At 35.0% G+C, this 22,880-nt stretch overlaps 1 protein-coding gene across 1 annotated transcript in view; it reads left to right on the forward strand.

The window, feature by feature from the left end:
- The window catches only part of Bmpr1a (bone morphogenetic protein receptor type 1A), a 131,849-nt gene that overhangs the window by 57,120 nt on the left and 51,849 nt on the right, over positions 1-22,880 (forward strand). The window contains 1 exon segment of the mRNA XM_047552912.1: positions 10,434-10,546. The gene's annotated coding sequence lies outside the window, so the exon portion shown is untranslated.

Genomic DNA, 22,880 nt, shown 5'->3' on the forward strand with positions numbered 1-22,880 from the left:
TCTAGAATGTTGGCCTCCTATTAAAAATGATTAGTTTGCATATTCTTGTACAAGTGATAGATTTTTCAACTGATTTCGTTTCTGTAATTTTTAGAATGTCCTTAGTTTGGTCGTATTTATGTATGTACATTAGGAAGGGTGGCAATTGGATTTTTAATGAAGGTAATTTTAAGTTTTTAGTAAATAATAATTAAGTCAAATATTATGACAGATTAGTTGAATTGCAGTCTGACATAACCAGTACATCCTTAAGATAATCTGATCGATGTTTATCCATTTTTCATGAATGTAATTAGATTTTTAGGAAAATATATCCATGTGAAGGAATTTATTCTACCTTTATTATTGCAGCTTGGCAATCAATTTTTTTTTTTTTTTTTTTGTGGTATTGGGAATTGAACCCAGGGCCTCACACATGCTAAGGCCAAGTATTGTACCATTGAGCTATGCCCCCAGTCCTTTTATTTTATTTTTGAGACAGGGTCTGGTTAAGTTGCCCAGGCTGGCTTTAGACTTAAAATCCTCCTGAGTAGCTGGGATTACATGCATGGACCACCATGCCCAGCTCTGAACAAATATTGAAAACAGAATCTCAAGGTATGTGTCTTTAGAAAGTAAATGTATTCTTTATAAGTTATATGTAGTATAATTGCATTGCCAAGAAGTCCTTGCCCTTAGATTGCTTATGATGCTCTGTTGCTAAAACAGTCTTGGACCTTTTAAATGCAATTTAATTTTTCATATATATAACTTATAATTCACAATTTCCAGAAAAGAAATTAAAATTTACTATTCAAGGAAAACTGTTTGGGACTTCCTTATTGGTCCATCATGTTTTGATTTTAATAACTTCTGTCACACCAGCATTGTTTATTAATTCCTCTGTAGCCAGACAAGGTGGTGCACACATGTAATCCCAGCAGTTTGGGAGACTGAGGCAGAAGGATTGCAAGTTCAAGGCCACCCTTAGCAACATAGAGGCACTGTCTCAAATTAAAAAAAAAAAAAAAGAATAAAGGGGGTGGGTTGGGGCTGGTATATAACTCCGTGGCAGAGTTCCTCTGGGTTTAATCCCTAATACCACACACAAAAAAAACCCTGTATAAAATTATAATTTGATTATAATTAGAAAATAATAAACTACTTATTTTAAAAAAATTTTACTTATAAATTGATAGAAACATTGATGGATCCATTCCTGTATCTTTCACCATATTTGGCAGTTTATTTTCTAACATGAATAAAATGTCGAAATTGTAATGTTGAATGAAAAAAAGTGAAAGAAAAATACACATATATAGTGTAACTATTCATATAAAGCTCCAAAGTAGAAAGAATTTTTAAATATATATTAAAAGGAAAATAAAAAAATAAATATAATTAAAAATGTAAATATAATTAAAAGGAAAATAAAAATGTAAAGAAAAGTAAGGGAATAATGCCAAATTTAGAATGGTAGTTACCTTTGGAAAGGAAGAAGTAACTGGCATGAGACATGGAGGGAGTCAAAGCTACTAATACATTTCTTACTTAGAAGATTGGGACAGAATTATTCATTTTTAGTACTGTTACTTAAAATGTACATCTGTATTTTATATACTCATATAGAATGGATTTTAGGTTAAAAGTTCTATTTTAATCTGAAGCACATATAGTTGAATGGTAACATTTAAAAAATCTGGGTATAAGATAGATGTCTATTATACCACTTTTTACATTTTCAGAACATAGTGTAATTTTAAAAAAATTAAAAGTACCACAAAATTCTATGTTGAAATTTAAGGACACTGTATCCCAAATTAACAGCAATACCTCATATCTCAAAACAGATATTAAGCTATTACAAAATGAAGAAAAGATGAAAAGATTTATATTTACATTTTCATTTCCCATTGTAATGTAACAGAAAATATACATCATCTACATAAAATTTATTTAAAAAAATTTAACTTAAAATAATAGTAATCATGAAATACAGTTAGCAAATTGAGGGATACAACCTTGTTTTAGGATACACCTGCTGAAATGTTCAGGGTTTAAGTATTTATAGCTTACCTTCATATGTCTCAGAACAGAAAAGTGTGTATGATTTAATGATGAGAGCAAGAAAACAAGAAGAAAGAAAGCCAGTGAGGCAGAATGTTAGCAGATGAACTACTGAATATTTGGAGTTGAGTACAAGCTCAACCTTTGAAACATTTGGTAAATTTTATTGAAGGAAGACTTTATTCAGTACCATTTCAGTAAGTAGATATAGCGACCACTGCAGCAGTTGTGCAGTTTGAGAGAAAGAGGTTGCACTCAACTCTAAATATAGTATAGGCAATTGGAAACTTAGAGCCAGTGAGCATGTTGGGGCTTAGTAGATGGAAAACTGTTAAGAGGAAACATCAGGTGTTAAAGAATTTGAGTGTCTAAAAGTGCAATTGGTGGGTTACATGTTAATGTGTGTGTATGTATATATATATACATACACACCAAAAACCGCCAAACTGTTTTCTAAAGTGACTGTCACTTTATATACATACTTATCATGTATGAGAAATCCATTTCCTTCCCTTTCTTGCCGGTAGTTGGTATGTCACTGTTTTTTATTTTACCTATCTCAGTAGGTGTGTAGTTATGATCTCAGCATAGGCTTAATTTGCATTTTCGGATGAGCAGTGACCTTGGCCATCTCTTCCCTGTGCTTTTTGCCATTCCTGTATCCTCTTTGGTGAAATGTCTCTTCATATTTTTTGCCCATTTTCTAGTTGAAGTTTTCTTCTTACTGCTAAGTTGTGAGGCATATATGTTCTCTAAGTCTGTACCTTCTTAACAGGATCAATTGTAGAGCAAAAGTTTTTAATTTTGATTAATTTATCATTTTTCTTTTGTGAATCATGCTTTTAGTGTCATTCTCCATTTCTACTCCCAACCTTTAACTCCAGATGACCATTGATCTACTTTTTGTTTTTTGGGATTGCCTTTTTTTGGATATTTCATTTAAGTGGAATTCTGCAGTGTGTGGCCCTTTGCATCTGTTTTTTCATTCAGCATATTTTTAATGACCTTTTTTTCTCTTGATGCATTGTGGTTTTATGTAATGATGGGATTTGTTGTTACATATTCACATATGCATACAATATAACAGTATAATTTGGCCAAATGACTCTCCAGCACTTCCTGGTTCCCACTTTGCTTTGATTTCCCTTTGATTTTCCTGATATCCCCACCCCACACCATTTTCTTTTCCTTTTTCCTTTCTAGCTTCCATATATGAGAGAAAACACATGACCTTTGACCTTCTGAGTTTGGCTTATTTCACTTAACATAGTGATCTCTAGTTCTATCCATTTTCCTGCAAATGACATAATTTCATTTTTCTTTGTGACTGTCATTCAGCATATTTTCAAGGTTCATGTTGTATCATGAGTCAATTCTTTTATGACTTCATTTATTCTTATGACTGAACAATATTCCATTCCATGGGTAGATCATGTTATTTACCCATTTATCAGTTAATGGACAGATGACTTGCACTTTTTGTCTGTACCAGAAGAGCTGCATTTATATCAGCCTTAATTTCCTCATGTGTGATGTATACTATACATGCACAGACATACTCCAATACATATATAGTCATTTCCTTTTTTTAAACACTGAAGGTTGACTTACTGTATGATTTTTTTAAAAAATTTAAGGCATTGGGAATATCTTTCCATATTCATAAAATGTATACAATATATCTCATTCTTTTATTAAATGTTTAGTGTTCATTGTGGCTATTTAATTGATCCCATACTGATAAACATTAAGGTGACATTGGGTGACTTCCTGTTTTTCTCATGTGACAATAAAGATTCTTAAACAGGGTCTTTTTGATGCAGAGTTCATTTTACATACTTTTGCACTTGTCAGTGTCATTTATTATTGACTTATGCTATTGCTGTTGTATTGGGATTTTCTTTGTAAAGAAGATACATGTAAATGATTGCACTTTTAACGTAAGCACAATTTATTACTTACTAGAATTCTATGGAATAAATAACTATGTAAGGGAGTAGAGAAAATTTAACAGGAGATATTTGAGATGGGTCTTTGTGAGGAAAAGTGGAAGTTCATTTGGCAGAAGATAAACATAAGTACATTTTGATTTTTGAATTTCAATTCCAAGTGTGAAGAAAAGGAAAAGCATTATATAGCCTGGCCTCTTAGGAAATAGCAAATAGTTTAATATGGCCAGCAGGAGACTTTTGGGGAAGAATTATAGAAGACAAGGTAGGATAAGTATACTGAAAGCAGATTATAGCAATCTGATTATAGTAGTCCATAAATGTCCTCCTAAAGAATTTTTATTTCAGGCTAGGGGTGTAGCTCAGTGGTAAAGTGCTTGCTTAGCATGCATGAGGCCCTAGGGTTTGATCACCAGCCCTGGGGGTGGGTAGGGATGAATTTCAATTCATACCTACTGGAAATCATTGGGGAAAAAAGTTAAGTACACTTATATATATATATTTTAAATTAAATGGTTAGAATTGTGAATATTTCCACTTACTTCCATTACCTGTTGGCTTATGCAACCATTGCTTTGCTTCTTGTGTCTAAATTTGCCCTTTCTAAAGATTTCATGTATGTTGACTTGTACAAAAGTGACTTTTGCATCTGACTTCTTTCACTTAGGTATTGAACCCAGAGGCACTTACCTCCTGAGCCACATCCCCAGCCCTTCTTATTTTTAGACTAACTTGCTGAGACTGGCTTTGAACTTGGAATCCTCCTGCTGCTTGGATTACAGGCATGCGACACCACCCGACCAAAGTTACTGTTTTTGAAGTTTATTCATTTTGTTATATGTGTCAGAATTCCATTTCTTTTTATTCCCTTGTGGTGCTCTGTTCTGTGGTTATGCCACAAGGTTTATCTGTTCAATAGGTGATGAATATTTAGCTTGTTGCCAGTTTGGGGTTTTTATGAATAATGGCTACTTATGAACATTTGTAACTAAGTCTTTATGTGGACACATTTTCACTTTTCTTGGATAGGTTCCCACAGAGAAAATTTTGGATCATATGGTAAGTTTCTGTTTTATTTAACTTCAGGAAATTGGCAAACTGTTCCTCAAAGTCACTGTATTATTTTATGTTACTTTCAGCAGTGTGTGAGGGTCTCAGTTTCTCTGTGTCCTAACACTTGGTTTTAACTCTTTTTCTGATTATACAGACATTATGTTGACTGGTAGTATCTCCTTGTGCTTTTACTTTGTGTTTTCATAATGAATTATGACCATTTTTTTTCAATGAAGCACAGTTGTATTTTGAAAACAACAGGTACAATGAATAGAGGTAAGAATGAAGGTGGGCTCCAAGAAAAACATGAGTCTACACACTAGAGCATGTATTTAGAGTTGGGGAGATGGATTCTAAAGATCTCTTAGTATTAGAATGGGCAGCATTTAGCAGTTTTCTAAATATAATCAGTGTGGCAGCGGGAAGTGGAACTTAGTGATCCCAAGATTTTAAACTTTGACAGTTGGGTAGGTAGTACTGCCATTAGCCAAAAGAGTGAATATGGGTGTGTGAATAGTTTTTGTATTGGTAGATTTTGGCTTTTATATTGATCCTGTTTCTTGGTGTGCCACTGGAACAGATATTTGAATTTTTTAGTAGTTTGGAAATACATTCAAAAGATGAATCTGAGCTGAAATCAGAATTTAGGGGAGTTATTGTATTGTAATAATTGAATTCATAATAAAAAATGATGTGTCTGTTCTTTTTTTTTTTTTTTTTTTTTCAGTCCTGGGGATTGAACCCAGGGCCTTAGTGCATGCGAGGCAATCACTATTACCTGAGCTATTTCCCCAGCCCAATGTGTCTATTCTTAAATCACTTTATCTTTTTGGTTACTTTGAGCAACTGAAATTGGCTTAATCAATAAGAGGGTTTAATATAATACAAAGATCCAAGTTAAGATGGCTCTAGGTATTTAGGCAAGACATAATATTGCCAGTGATCCAGATTTTTTTCATCTTATGGAAAGAATGCTGCTGCCAGAGTTGGAGTGTGTCCTCTTAGTCTCTTCTCATGATCATACAGTGAATGCCACAATTGGCTGACACATTTCTACCCAGAATTGCGATAAAAGGATGTGTGTGTGTGTTTTCATCTGGTTTGGCAGGGTGGAGGTCAGTATTGGGGATCAGACCCTGGAGCATTCTACTCTAAGCTTCATCCCAATTCTTTTTGTTTGGTTTCGAGAAAAGGTCTTCTTGCTCAGTTGCTCAGGCTGGTCTCAAATTTGTGATCCTTCTTCCAACTCACTGGAGTATTGGCATGAACCACCACACTCAGCTCATGGGGCTCTTTGCTTCATCCAGGAAAACCTTTCCCATAAGCTCCTTAGGAAACAAATGAACTCTCTTCCTCTTGCTGACCAGAATTGGGCTAGAGCATTGTAACCCAAGAATCTTTCTCTGGGGGTTGGGAATATAACTCAGTTGGTAGGGTGCTTGCCTAGCTTGCACAAGGCCTGGGTTCAATCCCCAGCACCACCAAAAAAAATCTCTTCTGGAAGATGCTTTTCTGTTTTGTCTCTTCTGTATTTCTGATAGGTTAGATTTTCTATATAATTCAGTTTCTTATTGAGTGACTGCTATTAGGTACTTCAAATCAGCTAATGTTTGCTGAAATCCTATTTTATGTCATTAACTGTGCTAGATTTTAGGATACAGAAATGAATCTATAAGAAAAGAAACATTGTTTGATATGAAAATAGCTTAAACAGAAGAATTATGCCCTAAAGTTTGTATTTTACATCTTGTTCATGAGTTGATTCTCCCTATCTGTGTTATTTGGTTACAAGTGAATGAACTGAACCTAAGTTGCTGTTGTTCATTTGAGGTACTTAAAGCAAAAACCATGTTACATTTTTCGACAACACAATGATTGAGTGTTCTAGTTAACATACTAAAGACTTTAACATTACTATCTTTTGGTTAAGATCCCAACTGAAATGTTTGTAAAATAAAGATGATTTTGTAATTTGGTTCTGAATTTTAAAAAAAAATGGTTAATTGAATGTAGTTATAGTGTTTATACAGAAGGCCATGTTTACACAGTAGATGGGGTACTTTTTATGGGTATTGAGAAGAGAGAAGAAATGAAGTTAGGAATGAGGGAATTGGGAGTGTTAGAAAAAATGTGCAGCCTAATATCCCTGATTATTCTGAATGCTAAAAATTCTGTATTTTGATAACTAGTACAAACTCAAAAAGTTATCCTAAGCTTCAGTTTTGACTGAGTATATTTATCCAAAGCATACTTATGCTGTATTCTTTTCTATTAAGTAATGGGTGACATTCTGACACCTTTGAGTCAAAGATAATAACTATTATACCCATGTTTGTTCTTGGTGGGTTCTGGCTTCTGTACGTGTGTGTGTGTGTGTGTGTGTGTGTGTGTGTGTGTGTGTGTGGTTGGTTGGGAATTGAACTCCAGAGCTTCACAGTAGGCAAATGTTCTGCCACTGAGCTAGTTATACCTGCACCCCCTAGTGATCTTAAAGTACCTTGATGGCTTAAGATTTAACCATTTTATAATTTTGAAAACCAAGAGAAAAGTGTGGCATGGTGGCACACACCTATAATCCCACAACTTCGGAGGCTGAGGCAAGAGGATCACAAGTTCGAGGCCAGCGCTAGCAATTTAGTAAGCCCTGAGCAACTTAGTGAGACCCTATCTCAGAATAAAAATAAGAAGGGCTGAGGATGTAACTCAGTGGTAAAGTGCCTCAGTTCAGTCCCGAGTACCAAAACAAAACAAAAAAACCTCGAAAAAACAACCAAGAGAAATGTGTACATCTTGATGGCAAGAAAGTGTATTTTGTAAAGGAAAATGTGGGAATACAGTGAACTGCCCACATTTGTTTGCAAATAATAAATGAATAAATTTTAATGTTAGCTCTGAATTATAAAACATGAGTATGGTTAGGTTTGATTTTCATTTATCCAAAGTCATTAGGAGGGCTGGAGAGATAGCTCAGTCGATTAAGGCCCACCTGGGTTCTATCCCCAGCACCACAAAAACAAAGTCATTAAGAAACTGATATATTTTTAAAAGAATTACCTTCTCTTTAATGTGCGTTCTACAGTTAACATGCTTGAAAATTTTAAACAAAATCTCTGGCATAAAAATACTTACTTGGTGTTTGGTTTTGACTGGCATCCCTGTGGTTGTTGGATACAAGTTTATAGTGCTCAAATTGTTGTAAATTGCCTTGTAAGTCAAGTGGTTGACGTTGTCAGAACATTTTGCGTACGTAAATCTTGTTCCTGCTTATATGTGTGCATATTTATAGATTTGTGCTTACCAAACTATAGTACTGTATTGCAAAGGTTCTAATCTTCACTTTATTCATACAATTTCTAGTATGTAAGAAATTATTTTCAGACCTGTACTGTGAAGCACATTTTTCCTTTGTTTTGTTTAGCTCTGAATAATGAAGTCAAACCTTACTTGATTTTCCTTAGTGAGGCTTAGGGTTGGTTTTCTTTTGGTTCTTTATTTTTCCTTTTAAAAAAAAAAAAAAAAAGATCAACTTTAGATTTAGCCTAAAGCTGTTGCATTGTTTTTTAAGCCAAGGAAACAATATTATAATAATTAGTGTTGTAATCATGGTTGGTAAGTAGTTTACATGATATTTATCATTTGATCCATTGGAAATATCTGATAAAATTAGAATAAGACCATCTTGGTGGACTGTCTTTGGTTTTATGCAAATTGATTAATCTGAGCTTTGTTTAATACAGTGATTACTTTCTCTCTTTTGATGTATACACCCTTAGGGAGGAATGGTGTAGTTGGCAAAGAATGGCTTTGGAGGAAAATTTTTATGCCATTTCTAAAGTGGAAACATAATGTAATTATTTTTTCACTAGTGTAAGGGAAATTCTTAAAAGATTATGAATGTCTCAGAAAATAAAACAAAACCATGAAGTCTCCAATCCTGCCATCCTGCATTTTTCTTAGTGATTGTCATGAAAGATTTAGCATAGTTGTATGGCAGCCTGTCTGCTGAGTAGAGAGTCTTTTTTTAACAAAGATTGCTATCTGATATGCCAGACCGTTTCAGGTTGCTCTGGTTTACATGAATTTAGTCATTATTGCCTAGACTACTAAACCTCAGTGTGACACAAGTGATACTTCTAAATGGTCTTGAAGACAAAGGCCTTTAAAGTAAATTAAAATTTCTGACATCTTCTTTTAGAATGATTATTCCTTGAAACTGTAGGGTCCTAATGACAGTATTAACAAAGTTTAAATCCAGCCCATGGGATTGGACCTATCAGTGCAATTAATTCTTCACCCCCATAAATCCTAATATTCTAGGTAGAAATTAAATGAAATTAAAACTGGTTAATGAAACTTGATAAAAAGGGGCAAAAGAAGTACTAGGTGGTCAAATATGTTTTTGCCTATGCAAGAATATGAATTTTTAAAATTGTAATAGTTACTTAATTGATATTTATTTTACTGTAATGATACTTTAATGCCATTTAGCTAGAAGTTGTGGTTATTTTTGTTGTTGTTGTTTTATTATTATTATTATTATTATTATTGGTACCAGGGATAGAACCCTGGAGCACACAACCACTGAGCCACATCCCCAGCCCTTTTTTGTATTTTTATTTAGAGACAGGTCTCACTGAGTTGCTTAGGACCTCTCTTAAGTTGCTGAGACTGGCTTTGAACTCCCAATCCTTCTGTCTCAGCCTCCTGAGCTGCTGGGATTACAGGCAAGAACCACTATGCTCCACGAGTTTACCCTTATATTCAGTAAGACTCCATTGGTAGGTTTGACTGTTTATTGCAACCAAGTGTATTTTTAAAAATTTGTTCTTTTTAGTTATATGTGACAGTAGAAAGTAGTTTGGCAAATTATACATGCATAAAGTATAACTTATTCTATTTAGGATACTATTCTTGTGGTACATGAGCAGAGTTACCCTGGTTGTGTATTCAAATACAAGGCTGGGAAAGTTATGTCCAAGTAATTCACTGTTCTTCCTATTCCCCTCCCTCCTTCTTTCCCTTTGTTCCCCTTCATCTAATCCAATGGATTTCTAAGAATATGAATATTGTCAAATTGTAAGTTTCAGTGCTATTTCTAGCAGTTCTTGTTCTTTCAAATTGATGAGATTTTTGTTTCTCAAAACTTTAACATGGAAATTTTATAGGTGATATACTTTTTCCCTGCAGAACTAACTTTATATGCTTCTTTGGTCTGGGTTTGGGAAAATGATAAAGTGATGAGTTTCTAAATACTGGGAACTTTTCATTATCTTTACTTTGAAAATGTGTTATTTTACACATGAAATATTTTTAATATTGCTTTTACATGTATTATTCTGACAAATAAAAGTTTTTTCTATCTTAAATTTCTTTTTTCCCTCCCAGATTTATGAAAATATGCATCAGCTTAATACTGTTTTGGAATTCATGAGATGGAAGCATAGGTCAAAGCTATTTGAAGAGAATTGGAAGTACAATTTTATAGCCACATCTTCAAGGTAAGGAAAAGATTTTTAAGAAAATAGTAGAGTAATATGAAAATTCTCCTTTCTTAACATGTCTCCTTTCTTCTGTCACCACTGCTATTTTATTTGAACTTCTTTAGTTTCTTTGTAACACCACAACTTTGTGTTAGCTTCTTTAGTTTCTTGAATCACCTTCTTTATGAGTTCATAAGTAATTCTTATTCATTTTCCATCTCTTACAAACTTTCTCAGGAGTGAAAAATACTTACCAATACCACTTTCTTAACTCTAATTATAGAAAGTAAGCATTATTTCTTCCTCCAGGATTTTATATTTTCCCTCTGGAAAGCACAGTTCAAATGGAAGACTATTAAAAATGAATGTTTATATTATTTTGAAATTTTAACACATTTGACAGTTAAGATTTTTATCTTAGAACGATAGATCTTTGGAAATAGAATTTAGTTTAAAGAAGTAGGAACTGTAGTAATGCCAGAAATAGGAAAGAAATCATCCTAAAATATTTGGAGGGAACCAGTTCATTGTTTTGAAGATTCTTTTAGAGCTGGATGTGATGGAGCACACCTGTAATTCCAGCTACTGTAGAGGCGGAGGCAGGAGGATCTCAGTTTCAAGGACAGCCTGGTCTCAAATGTTTCCCCTACTATTAGTGGATGTCTTTGTCACTCAAGAAAAGTCTCAGTGCTATATCTGATTCCTCATCTTTTGCATCCTACCCCTATTCAGAGATCAACTCCTGTTAGTTTATCCCCATAGCATATCATGAATATTTTTATCACCTCCTTTCAAATTCCTGATCACCATCCAGGTTTAGGGTCTTATATGACGTTACACTGGAAATATTGCAGGGCTTTCCTATCTGTATTAACCTATCAGTCAGTCAACCCAATCTAGCACTCTTATCTTTGTAGTCTTAATAGTGTTTCCCAAAGCATTCAATGTACTGCTGGTAGCATTCAAAATGATTTTAGTTTTACACAGATGAATTTTTACTTATTTATTTATTTATTTTGCCGTACTGGGAATCAAACCCAGGGTCTTGTGCTTGCAAGGCAAGCACTCTACCAACTGAGCTATCTCCCCAGCCCCAGATGAATTTTTAAAGATTTTGAGTTGGGTATGGTGGTGCATGCCTGAAATCCCAGTGACTTGAGAGACTGAGGCAGGATGACTGCAAGTTCAAAACCAGTCTCAGCAACTTAGTGAGGTCCTAAGCAACTTGGCAAGACCCTTTCTCATATTAAAAAAAATAAAAAGGGCTGGGGATGTATCTCAGTGGTTAGGCGCCCCTGGGTTCAGTCCCCAGTACCAGGGGGGAAGAAAAAGATTTCAATAGACACATGTCTGTTTTGATAACCTTCTATTCACTTTTTCACTTGCGATATAGTGACAGTGCTTTGTCCTTTCTCTGTTTTGATGTATGGTTCAGAAACTTGAGTCATTCATACCTTCAGTTCATTCAGGCAGCTTACTTTGTTCTCTATATAGCTCCTCAGATGATTTATTTTAATTTCCTTTTTTTTTTTTGTACAGGGAATTGTACTCAACCACTGAGCCACATCCCCAGCCCTTTAATTTCTTATTTTGAGACAGGGCCTCACTAAGTTGCTGAGGCCAGCTTTGAACTTGTGATCCTCAGCCTCCCAAACCACCAGTCCAGCCTTCTCCTTTGTTGTTGTCCGTTGCTTCAGTTTTCTCTCTCTCTCTCTCTCTCTCTTTTTTTTTTTTTTTTTTTTTTTTTTGTGGTGCTGGGGATTAGAACCCAGGGCCTTGTGCATGCAAGGTAAGCATTCTACCAATTGAGCTGTATCCTTCTGCCATAGGACAGCACTCTAATTTGTTTGCTGGGTTTTGTTTTGTTGTGTTGTTGATTGTTTTATTTCAGTACTGTAGATTAAACCCAGGACTTTGCACGTGCTAGGCAAATGTTCTACCACTGTTCTACAGTTCTAGTGATTCTCACTAACTTGTGGAGTCTGACCTCAAACTGTACAGTCCTTCTGCTTTAGCCTCCCAAGTAGCTGGATTACAGGTGTGCGCTACCGTGAACATATTCTTATAGACATATCATGTAGATGAGTCATCTGTCTGTGGTTGTAATATAGTTAACTGCTCTTCTGTAACTGGCTTTGTGGTGGTGGCATCTTGAGCTGACACCTGCAGGGCCATTCAACATGGATTTTCTCTAAGATCTTGTTTCTTATTTTTGTATTTGAACTTACATTCCCCCTAATAAGCCAAACGATTCTCCACTACCCAGGAGCCTGTGTATTTCTTCTCCCTTTACAGTTCTCATTCCCTCCTCATTGTCTTTCAGAGCCTTATGAGTAGGTTGTTGAATAGTAGCAATCCATATTTTGACTTGTATCTGTCCCAGGTTTTTCTTTTTCATTATTGCTTACTGGAACTTACTATTAAGTTACTAGTATAAGCATAACTTAAGTCTGGTAGAAATAGGTAATATGAAGTTCTGGCCCCCTCTTGGAGTTTACTAGTGCCCTGTGGATCTGCCTAGGCCTTATTCCAAATATATTGTATCTACCATACAGTGATTGCTGCTGAAACTGGCCTTGTAACTTGGTGGCTCATGATGTTTTTATTTGTGTTCTTTATGAGGCCCATCACCATGTCAAGAGCTAAACTTTTATAAAGGCTTTTTTTTTCCTTCAGAAAATCTAGAGGTTGTGCTGCAACTCTTCCATAGGGATTGGCCAGAAAACCTATATAGCAACCCCTACTGAGCCTCTAGTGCCTTTGAATCTGTTTGGCCTGAACATTGGGGCAGTTTGCTCAGGAGTTTGATTTGCTGAGCGCCTTTTCTCCTCTCCTAATCAAAACAAACAACCTTTGAGTCACCTGATGTTTTCTGTTACTTCTACTTAGGTAGTTCTAGTCTTAAGCTGACTCTTCTTGCTGGTTACTGAGTTCCCTTTAAAGGAGTTATATGAATTTTATGCTCATTCCTAGGGTTTTGGGGCTCCCTTTGTACTTATTTAGTTCTGGCTATATATACCTTTTTTCCAGTACACATTGGAAGTCAGGGTTCTTTGTCCTGTGGACTGACAACAAAGGAGCCAACAAACTTACCCATTTCTAGAAGCTCTAGGACAAGTACTCAGTGTTTCCAGGCACTCCCACATGCAGGATTCTTCAGCAGTGTAGTCTCTGAGGGTTGCCTCTAGGTCTTCTGTTAGATGTAGTCGCCTGAATGCAGCAAAGCAGTGTATCCCCAGGTTTGTAGAAAGATGAGTATGTCTTTACTATTGATTTCTCCTTAGGCCCATGAAAATTTACCTGCACACTTATTCCTGTGGAGAAAGGTGGAACTCTCACTCTCAGAAACATCATCTTGACTCTTTAGTTATTGTGCTTTCTCCAGAAAGGGGAATAGAGAAAATTTTATTCCCACTCTCTTCCATTCAGACTGCCTCCTTATAACTTTAAAGTTTTTAAGATACCATTTTAGTTTTTCTTAAAGTTTGGTGAATATGCTTCTGATATACTGATATACTTATTTGATTTCTCTCCAGTTTGGTTGCTTTTAGACTCAAGTTGTTTGTGAATTTATATCTGCATAAGATACAGCAGGAAGAGCAGCATGTCCCAAGCTTCGAGCAGCATATGTGTTAGCCATCTTCCCATTATTATCTCAAAATATAGGAGATAATTAACTTAAAAAGAGAAAAGATTTATTTTGGTTCACAGTTCTGAAGGTCCAGTTCAAAATCAGTCTGCCCCATTGTTTTGGATCTCTAAGAAGTAGCACATCATAGTAGGAATATTTGGCAGGACTAACTGCTCACCTTATGAACCAGAAGCAAAGAGGAAGAAACTTAAGTCCCACAATCTCTTTCTAGGACATGCCCCCATAGACCTGAGAATCTCCCCAAAGGGCCTACTTAAAGTTTTACCACCTCTCAATAGTGCCACCCTCATCCTAACTACAGCATCTTTTCATATTCCATAGTGATATTTCAACTTATAACTTTATACTCTTGCCACATAATTTCTTTCTGTGCTGCCATTTATAGTTTAAACTATGTGTAAGGTAATCTACAATTTAGGTATCTCAGAAACAGTTTTTAATTTTTAGAAGATTACATAAGTGAAAATGGATAAATTAGCATATAAAAATTAAACAATATACCAAATTATAAATATCTTTCACTATCTTCTGCCCTGTTTCTTTACCTACTACCCTCTCTTCTATCCCATTTCCATCTTATTGACTGCAGGTTTATAATCAGGTTATTGATCTTTTTATGTATTCTGCATCTTTTTAATTTTGACATTTAATACATTTCTAGAAAATCCTGCAGTGGATTCTTGATTTTCAGATTTTAAAATTATGCATAATGGTGCTGGGGATATAGCTCAGTTGGTAGCGTGCTTGCCTTGTAAGCACAAGACCCTGGGTTCAATCCCCGAACCGCAAAAAAAAAAAAAAAAAAAAGAATAAATAAATAAATTAAATTATGCATAATGAGCTGGGTGCAGGGGTGCACTCCTGTAATCCCAGCAGCTCAGGAGACTGAGGCAGGAGAATCGCAAGTTCCATGCCAGTCCCAGCAATTGAGTGAGGTCCTAAGCAACTTAGTGAAACTCTGTCTCAAAATAAAAAGGGATGGGGATGTAGCTCAGTGGTAAAGTGTCCCTGGGTTAGATCCCCCAGTCCAAAAGTAAAATAAAATTATGCATAATGAGACTGGGTGTGTTAGCACACACTTGTAAACCTGGCAATTTAGGAGACTGAGGCAAGAAGATCACAAGTTCTAGGTCAATCAGGGCAATTTAGACCAAAAAATATAAAGGACTGGGGATGTAGCTTCATGGTAGAGTGCCTCTAGGTTCAATCCCCAGTACCACAGGGGAGAAAAATCATGTGTAATGAGAATATCTGCCTCTTAAATTGAGTGTGAAGATTAAATGAATTAGCATTTCTAAAGATATGCTATAGAATAGTTCCTAGTACATAGAGCTTTTAAGTATTACCTATTATTTCTTATTATTGAATATTAATAATTATTAGTATAGTATTGATAGGCCTTCTTTCACTTAATAACTGTTTATTTGTATCTTTATTTTCATATGATAAAACTTTTCTAGAGATATGTATTACCAGCATTTATTTGGTTTTATAAATTAGCTCTATTTTTTGTTACATATTTAATAATTTTTGAAATTAACATGTTAATTTTTCTTCTTCCTTTGCTATCCATTCTTGTTCTCCAGCTCTGTAACACATACGTCCCTTTATTATTATTATTATTATTATTACTATTATTACTTTAAGATACAATAGAACATCCCTTTATTTTAACATTGTTCTATTATATCTAAAGATTTAGAACAGTAGGACCACATTTGATCATTGTTCCACCCTGATTTGGACTTGTTTGTGTTTTTTCGAAAGCTTCTTTCACCTGATCCTCCTAATGGTCTGTAATCTCTCCAACAACCTAAGATCTAAATCTGACAACCACTAGTGACATGTCCATCTCTTTTCAGCTCTAGAAGTTGCTAAATCCTGTTAGTTGTACCTCTGTAATAGTTTTCTGTGTTCCCATTGCCTTTCAGGCAGGCTGGATTACTTCTTTCTTGAACTATTCTAATTATATTTCAGATTCTCTGCTTCACCCCCTCACTTGTGTAGTGCTTCAACAGTGATCTTCCTAAACCATAGTGAGCTTGCTTTTTTGCTTAAAAATTGCAATGATTTTTCATTGTCTATTGAATAAAGTTGGGACTATTTTACTCTAGCACTTGAGGATCTTCAGGACTCAATTCCTACCTATTCTCAATAATTTTTTTTTACCCCTGTGTTCTTTTAAGAAAATCATGATTGATAAGATAAACATAAAACTATTTACTATGATGTTTTTCAGTCTTACTGATCTCACTCTGTTCTTTATCTTGGCCATGCTTTTCCATCTGTATGCTTTTTCTTCTGATTTCCCAATCTGGAATGCCTCGCTCACATTCTCGTACATTGGAATCTGCCCATTATCAAGTGTGAATTTAGATATCAGCACCTTCATGAAGGCTTTCCTGATCACATCTAGAGTTAATCTTATTTTTCCATAGCTTTGGGGTTGAATTCCAGCCCGTGCTTTTTTACTAGTCATAGAGCTTTTGCATATACCAGTAAATTCTATACCTTAAGTTAATTTTAACATCTGTTTGTCAAGATAGCCAATGAATCAAGTAGTAAACCACCTGGGGAATTTATACAAAACAAGTTCAGATTCAGTGTATAATCTGAGGGTCTGCATTTCTGGCAAGCTCACATTAATTCTTTTTAGTGAACCAAGCTTTTACTAGCAACATGGAATCCACCAAATTGTATGCTTATACCCATTTTAACCTTTACTGGTTTTTAGCACTACTCCTTTAATTTAGCTTAAGATTTTCTTTTTTAAGGCCATAATTGTTAAAATATATAGCCCTTATATTAAATGTGCAGGGAACAGAAGCCTACTTTTTAAAACTAAAGTAGTGGGTGTGAGAGAGATATAATTGTGAATATGACTTTATATTCTTCCTTCACAGTATCAAAAACAGTATTAAAAGAAAAAGCTAGTAAACTTATAGCTTAATTATTCATGATAGTGGAAAATACTAAGATAATGAAATAATGAAAAATGAAAGGTGATAAAAATAAGAAGGCAGAAATATTTTAGGATTAGGACTTTTAAGTATACTGATGTTCCCCATTTTATGTTTTATGATGTAGATCAAAGTTCTTTTCTCTGACATCTAGAAATTACAGAAGGATGGTGATATGAGCAAAGTTCTTCAACTAGCACTTGGATAGAGATTGTTGGGTCAGTGGCTAGCTATAACTTTCAGATTTGGAGATGTACTTTTAGATATCAGTATACTTATAAAGAATTATGAATGATTATGTGATTTTATAGTTGATTTAGTTCACCAATTACATTTTCCTTAATAAGGCATTTTAAAAATTCCTTTCATTTGTTGAACATTTATTGTTTTCCTTGGTAATATCCTAGATGGTGGAGAATACAGTGCTGTTAAAATAAGTAGAAAATTTGCCTGCCTAAGCTTTATAAGAGGAGGAACTGTGTCTGTCACTAGAATAATTTGTGCGTGGCGCATAACCAAGTAATCAGTAAATTGCCTTTTTTGTTTGTAGTGTATTTTTGCCATGTTGGGAATCAAATATGCTAGGTAAGCTCTTTAACTCTGAGCTATATCCCTAGTTCCAGTAAAGTTTCTGGGTAAATATTGGCCCCAAATCTGTGAAACTGCTGTAGTGCATTTCTGGGTACACTAGAAGTGTAAATGAAACGCTTCACTCAACCCAATGAGTAGGCATCAAGGATTGCTTGCAAAAGATTATTCACAGATCATTTCCTGAAGAATGAGTTGTTGTTAACATGATGGGGAACAAAGGGAGAGCATAAAGGATATGCTAAGGAATGGAAACCCTAAAGAGAATGCTGATCAAGAGGATTTAACCTAGCATTACTGGAGTACTATTAGGCTGTGGAGGAGTTGGTGGATAGTGTTGAAAGGTTTGGCAGAGGTCAAGTCATAAAAATTCTTCTTGGGTTTGCTATAACTCCATCCTGTGAAATGAGGATTTTGAGCCAAGAGAATGACAGGTCATTGGGTTTTAAAAGTTAGTTCAAAATATACCTCCTAACTCTTTGAAGATGTATTCTCTTCAAGCACACAGGGAGTATTTTATAAAAGTAACTGTGTACTGGGTTGTATAGCATAGTTCTAGTCCATTTCACATAATTATCAATCATGTTTTCAGACAAAAGCACACTTAAGTTAGAAATGATTATACAAATCTACACACAAACACACATTTGTAAATCCCAAAGGTCAAAATTAAAACAATAGTGCAGGTCACAAAACACCTAGAACTAAACAGTAAAGAAAATTATAACACATTAAATAAAACCTTTGTGATACTCTAAATCTTCATATCTTTGTATTTAAAAGAATTAAATATTATTACACTAATCTAATTTAGAGAAAGAACAGTAGAACAAATTCAAGCAAAGTAAAATAAGAGGCGATGAAGATAAAAATGAGAATTTACAGAGCTCTTGCTGTGTACCAGGCACAGTTCCATGTTCTTAATAAGGATTATCTCATTTAATCTTAACAGTCATTTGAGGTAGATTGTTACTATACCCATTTTACAGAGGATAGAAACTGATCCAAGCTTCCAGCTAATAAGTGATAAATTTGGGTTTGAAATTAATGAAATTTTAAACAATGTACAGTGGAAGGGATTAACAAGTCAAAGCTGTTTTTTTTATTTGAAAAAGCTAATAAATTTCTTTGAAAGATTGGTCGGGAAAAAAAGTGTAGATAATGGGAATGTAAAGTGGCTATAACTTAAGATATAGAAAAGATTTTTTAGAACTTGGAATCCTCAGAACAGAAGGGAACTTCCTTAGATGTTAAAATTGAGTTTATAATTAACTTAGGAGCAACTGATACCTGAAATCAAGACATTCTATACATAATATAGTACATCTTTCCATTTGTTAAAGTTTATCTCGTGTTCATCAGGAGTATGTTAAAATTTTGCTTACATCAGTGTTTTGTATTTGAAAAGTACAAAAAGGTATAATAAAAAAGTGAAATAATAGCCTGGAGTGCCTGGGTTCAATACCAGTGCCAAAAAAAAAAAAGAAGAAAAAGTAGTAGTAGTTATCAAAATACCCACCAAAACTATCATTAGACCCAGAATTCCACTTCTGGGAATCTCTTCTACAGATTTATCTGTGCCAAACCCACCAATTACAAATTGCTTATAATGCCAGCATGTTAGAAATAAGCTAATATGTCCATCAACAGGAGAATGGACAAGAACAGTCGTGAAATGGTATGATGGAACAGTATATAACATTGGAAATAAATTACAAAGAACTACTCATGTCTACTTTAGAAATACCTCATGTTGTATGAAAAATAGCATTTTACATATAGAACAGTATTTTCATACATCTTTAGAAAGTTTAAAAATATGTTAAGCATTGTTATTATATGCTATTTATAGTCCTTTCTTTAAAATAAAAAGACAAGTTCATGAATGTTTAATTATCTCAGAAAAAAAAAAAATCAAAAAGGTACCTGAGCTTAAATATACCAAAAGATAAACAGTACAAGTAAATGTGAAGGCCAGGGGCTGGGGTTGTGGCTCAGTGGTAGAGCGATTGCCTATAATAGGTGAGGCACTGGGCTCTATCCCCAGCACCACATAAAAAACTAAATAACAAAGCAGAGGTATTGTGTCCATCTACAAATAAAAATATTTTTAAAAATTTACAAAATGTGAAGCCCATTCCATGCCACAGAACTTCTAAGTGAAAAATACCCTAAACTAGCACATTTTAACCTGACCAGTTATGCTAAAACACAGTAAAGAAGACAAAATATAGATGTTTCATCCACAAGGAGAAAAACTCATGGGCTTCACATTTATACAGCAGGAATTTGTAATCTTGATGGTGTTCTTTTTTAGCTGCATGTTTGTGAGGTTTTAGTTTCCTTAGTTTTGTGGATCATGTCTGTCAGGAAAGAATTGTTAAAGATATAATTTTAACACCCTGCGCTCTTGTTCAGGGCTGTTGGAAATTTACAGTTTACATAAATGTATTACCTTTGAACCTTTCCTTATATCTGCTTCCTGGAAGGTTGCAGTTGAATTTAAATAGTGCTTTGACATTCCCTTTGTCAAACCACACAGTTTGTACCAAAGAACAGTCTGTATTTTCTTTTTGCCCTTGATTATTACCACAATTATATAACTTGGTATAACTGTGTTGTACTGTGAAAACAGAACTCAAGCCATTGTTTGCCTTAAGCAGTATTGTAGATTTGGGGAAATTATGTTTATATGTATAAGCCTTTCTTAAGACTTTTAAATTTATATTTCAAATCTGATACTATGCATGAAAACAGTGCAAGATTTTCCTCACTGGATTTTAGCATAAGTTAGGGCTGGAAGTGAGCAAAAGGAAGTGGTATGGTTTTTGTATCATTCTGGTTGTGTTAAGATAAGAAAATGAAAAAAAAAGAAAAGAAAATGAGATAGTTTATCCTCTGCCCGCTCTTTTGGTAAAGTCTAGTTTGCATATAAAATAAAAGGAATTAGCATAGCATTTTTTTAAATTAATTTAAAAAAAATTTTTTTATTGTAAACAAATGGGATACATGTTGTTTCTCTGTTTGTACATGGCATAAAGGCATACCATTTGTGTAATCATAAATTTACATAGGGTAATGTTGTTTGATTCATTCTGTTATTTTTTCCCTCCCCCCCCAACCCCTCTTTTCCCTCTATACAGTCCTTCCTTCCTCTATTCTTGCCCCCCTCCCTAACCCTAACTCTAACCCTAACACTAACCCCTCCACCCCCCATTATGTGTCATCATCCACTTATTAGCGATATCATTCGTCCTTTGGTTTTTTGAGATTGGCTTATCTCACTTAGCATGATACTCTCCAATTTCATCCATTTGCCTGCAAATGCCATAATTTTATCATTCTTTATGGCTGAGTAATATTCCATTGTACATATATACCACAGTTTCTTTATCCATTCATCAATTGAAGGACATCTAGGTTGGTTCCACAATCTGGCTATTGTGAACTGAGCAGCTATGAACATTGATGTGGCTGTATCTCTGTAATATTAGCATAGCATTTTAATTCCTTCTGCCCTATTCAGTCATTCCCTGAGCAAATATTTACTTCGAACCAATTGTATGCCCAACACTGTTCTAGGTATTACAGATCCAGAGTGAATAAAACAGACAACCTTGCCCTTCTGGAGCCTCCATTCTGGAGCAGGTGGCAGGTAGTAAACAAAGAGTAAATGATATATTAGATTACAGATTACAGCCAGATGCTAAAGAAAAAGAAAAAATTACAAGGAGTGAGGACAGGAGTGCCAGCGAAGAGGATAATCTTATAGTTTAAACAGGGTGGATGGGAACAATGTAAATCATAAAGAGATTCTGAGTAAACTCAGAAAAGGGAAGGTAGCAGATTATTTCAGATGTCCTGGATAGAGGATTAATGACAGAGGATCCTGCAAATATACTAGTCCTACAGTGGGGTTGTGTAGACCTTTTTTAAGAAATTAGTGGGCAACTGCAGTTGGAATGGAGCAAGTGGAGTCCTGTGGACCTTTGTAGACTTTATTTTTTACTCAATGAGTCAGGCACTTTTGCAGGGTTTCGAACAGAGGTGTTGGCGTGGTTTTATTATGCTTTTTTATTAGAATTGCTCTGTATGTTGAGAATGTTCGGTATAGTACAAGGGTAGACACTGGGAAGCCAGTTAGGAGGCTGTTTGAATAACCCAAGCAAAGACTCTTAGTGGCTTGGACCACTGATAGCAGTGGAGGTAGTGAGAAGATTTAGGGTTCTGGATGTCTTTTGAAGGTAGACCCAGTGGATTTGATGACAGATAGGATATGGGTATAAAGAAATGGGAAGAAGTGATCAAGAATGACTGAGAGTTTAGGCCTAGGGAACTAGAAGCTATTAGCTGAGGTGGGAAAGACGTGTCTTAGCAAATTTGGGGACTGAGATGAGAAATATCAAAAGTAACATTTATATAGCTGCTGATAACATTGTTAAGTCACTTTTTTGGGGTTTTTTTGGGTGTTTTTTGTTTTGTTTTGTTTTGTTTTGGTACTAGGTATTAAACCCAGGGGTACTCTGTACCTGTGATATAACCAGCCCTTTCTATTTTTTATTTGAGACAGGGTCTCACCAGGCTGGTCTCAAACTTGGAATCCTCATGCCTTGGCCTCCTGTATCACTTGGATTACAGGCGTGCGCTAGCTTAAGTCGCTTTTTATGCTGTTTGAGTCATCTTTAAAATAATTTGCTCTTTCTTATACATGTGTGTTATCAGTTTTTTTACTTTAGTCAGTATTGTTAGTTTTAGGCTAATCTAAGCTAGAATACTGAGATGTGCCTTTTCCTTTGATCCTTATATCAGCTGTATGTTTTTGGTTGTCACAGAAAAACTGACTATAAGACCTAAAAAAAATGGCTCTTAGCTAAAGAACCCCTAAGTAATTCAGACTTTACCACAAGACTGCTTGAGCAGCTCATCCATGTCTCCAAGGATCTAGCTTCTTTCAGTTTCCTGGCACTGCCTTCTGGTTTCCCTTCTGGTCCCAACCTAGCTGCCAGCAGCTTCTGAGACTGCTGTTTCCTTATTCATATTCAATATGAAAGAGTGACTTTGTCCCTTCAGGCCCAGCAAAAGTTCTGAGACTGTATTAGACTAGCTCAACCCTGAACTTTTTTCCTTGTGGCATGGAAGGCAGAATATGTAT

Source organism: Sciurus carolinensis, chromosome 5 (genome assembly GCF_902686445.1).
Source record: "Sciurus carolinensis chromosome 5, mSciCar1.2, whole genome shotgun sequence".
NCBI classification, from domain to species: domain Eukaryota; kingdom Metazoa; phylum Chordata; class Mammalia; order Rodentia; family Sciuridae; genus Sciurus; species Sciurus carolinensis.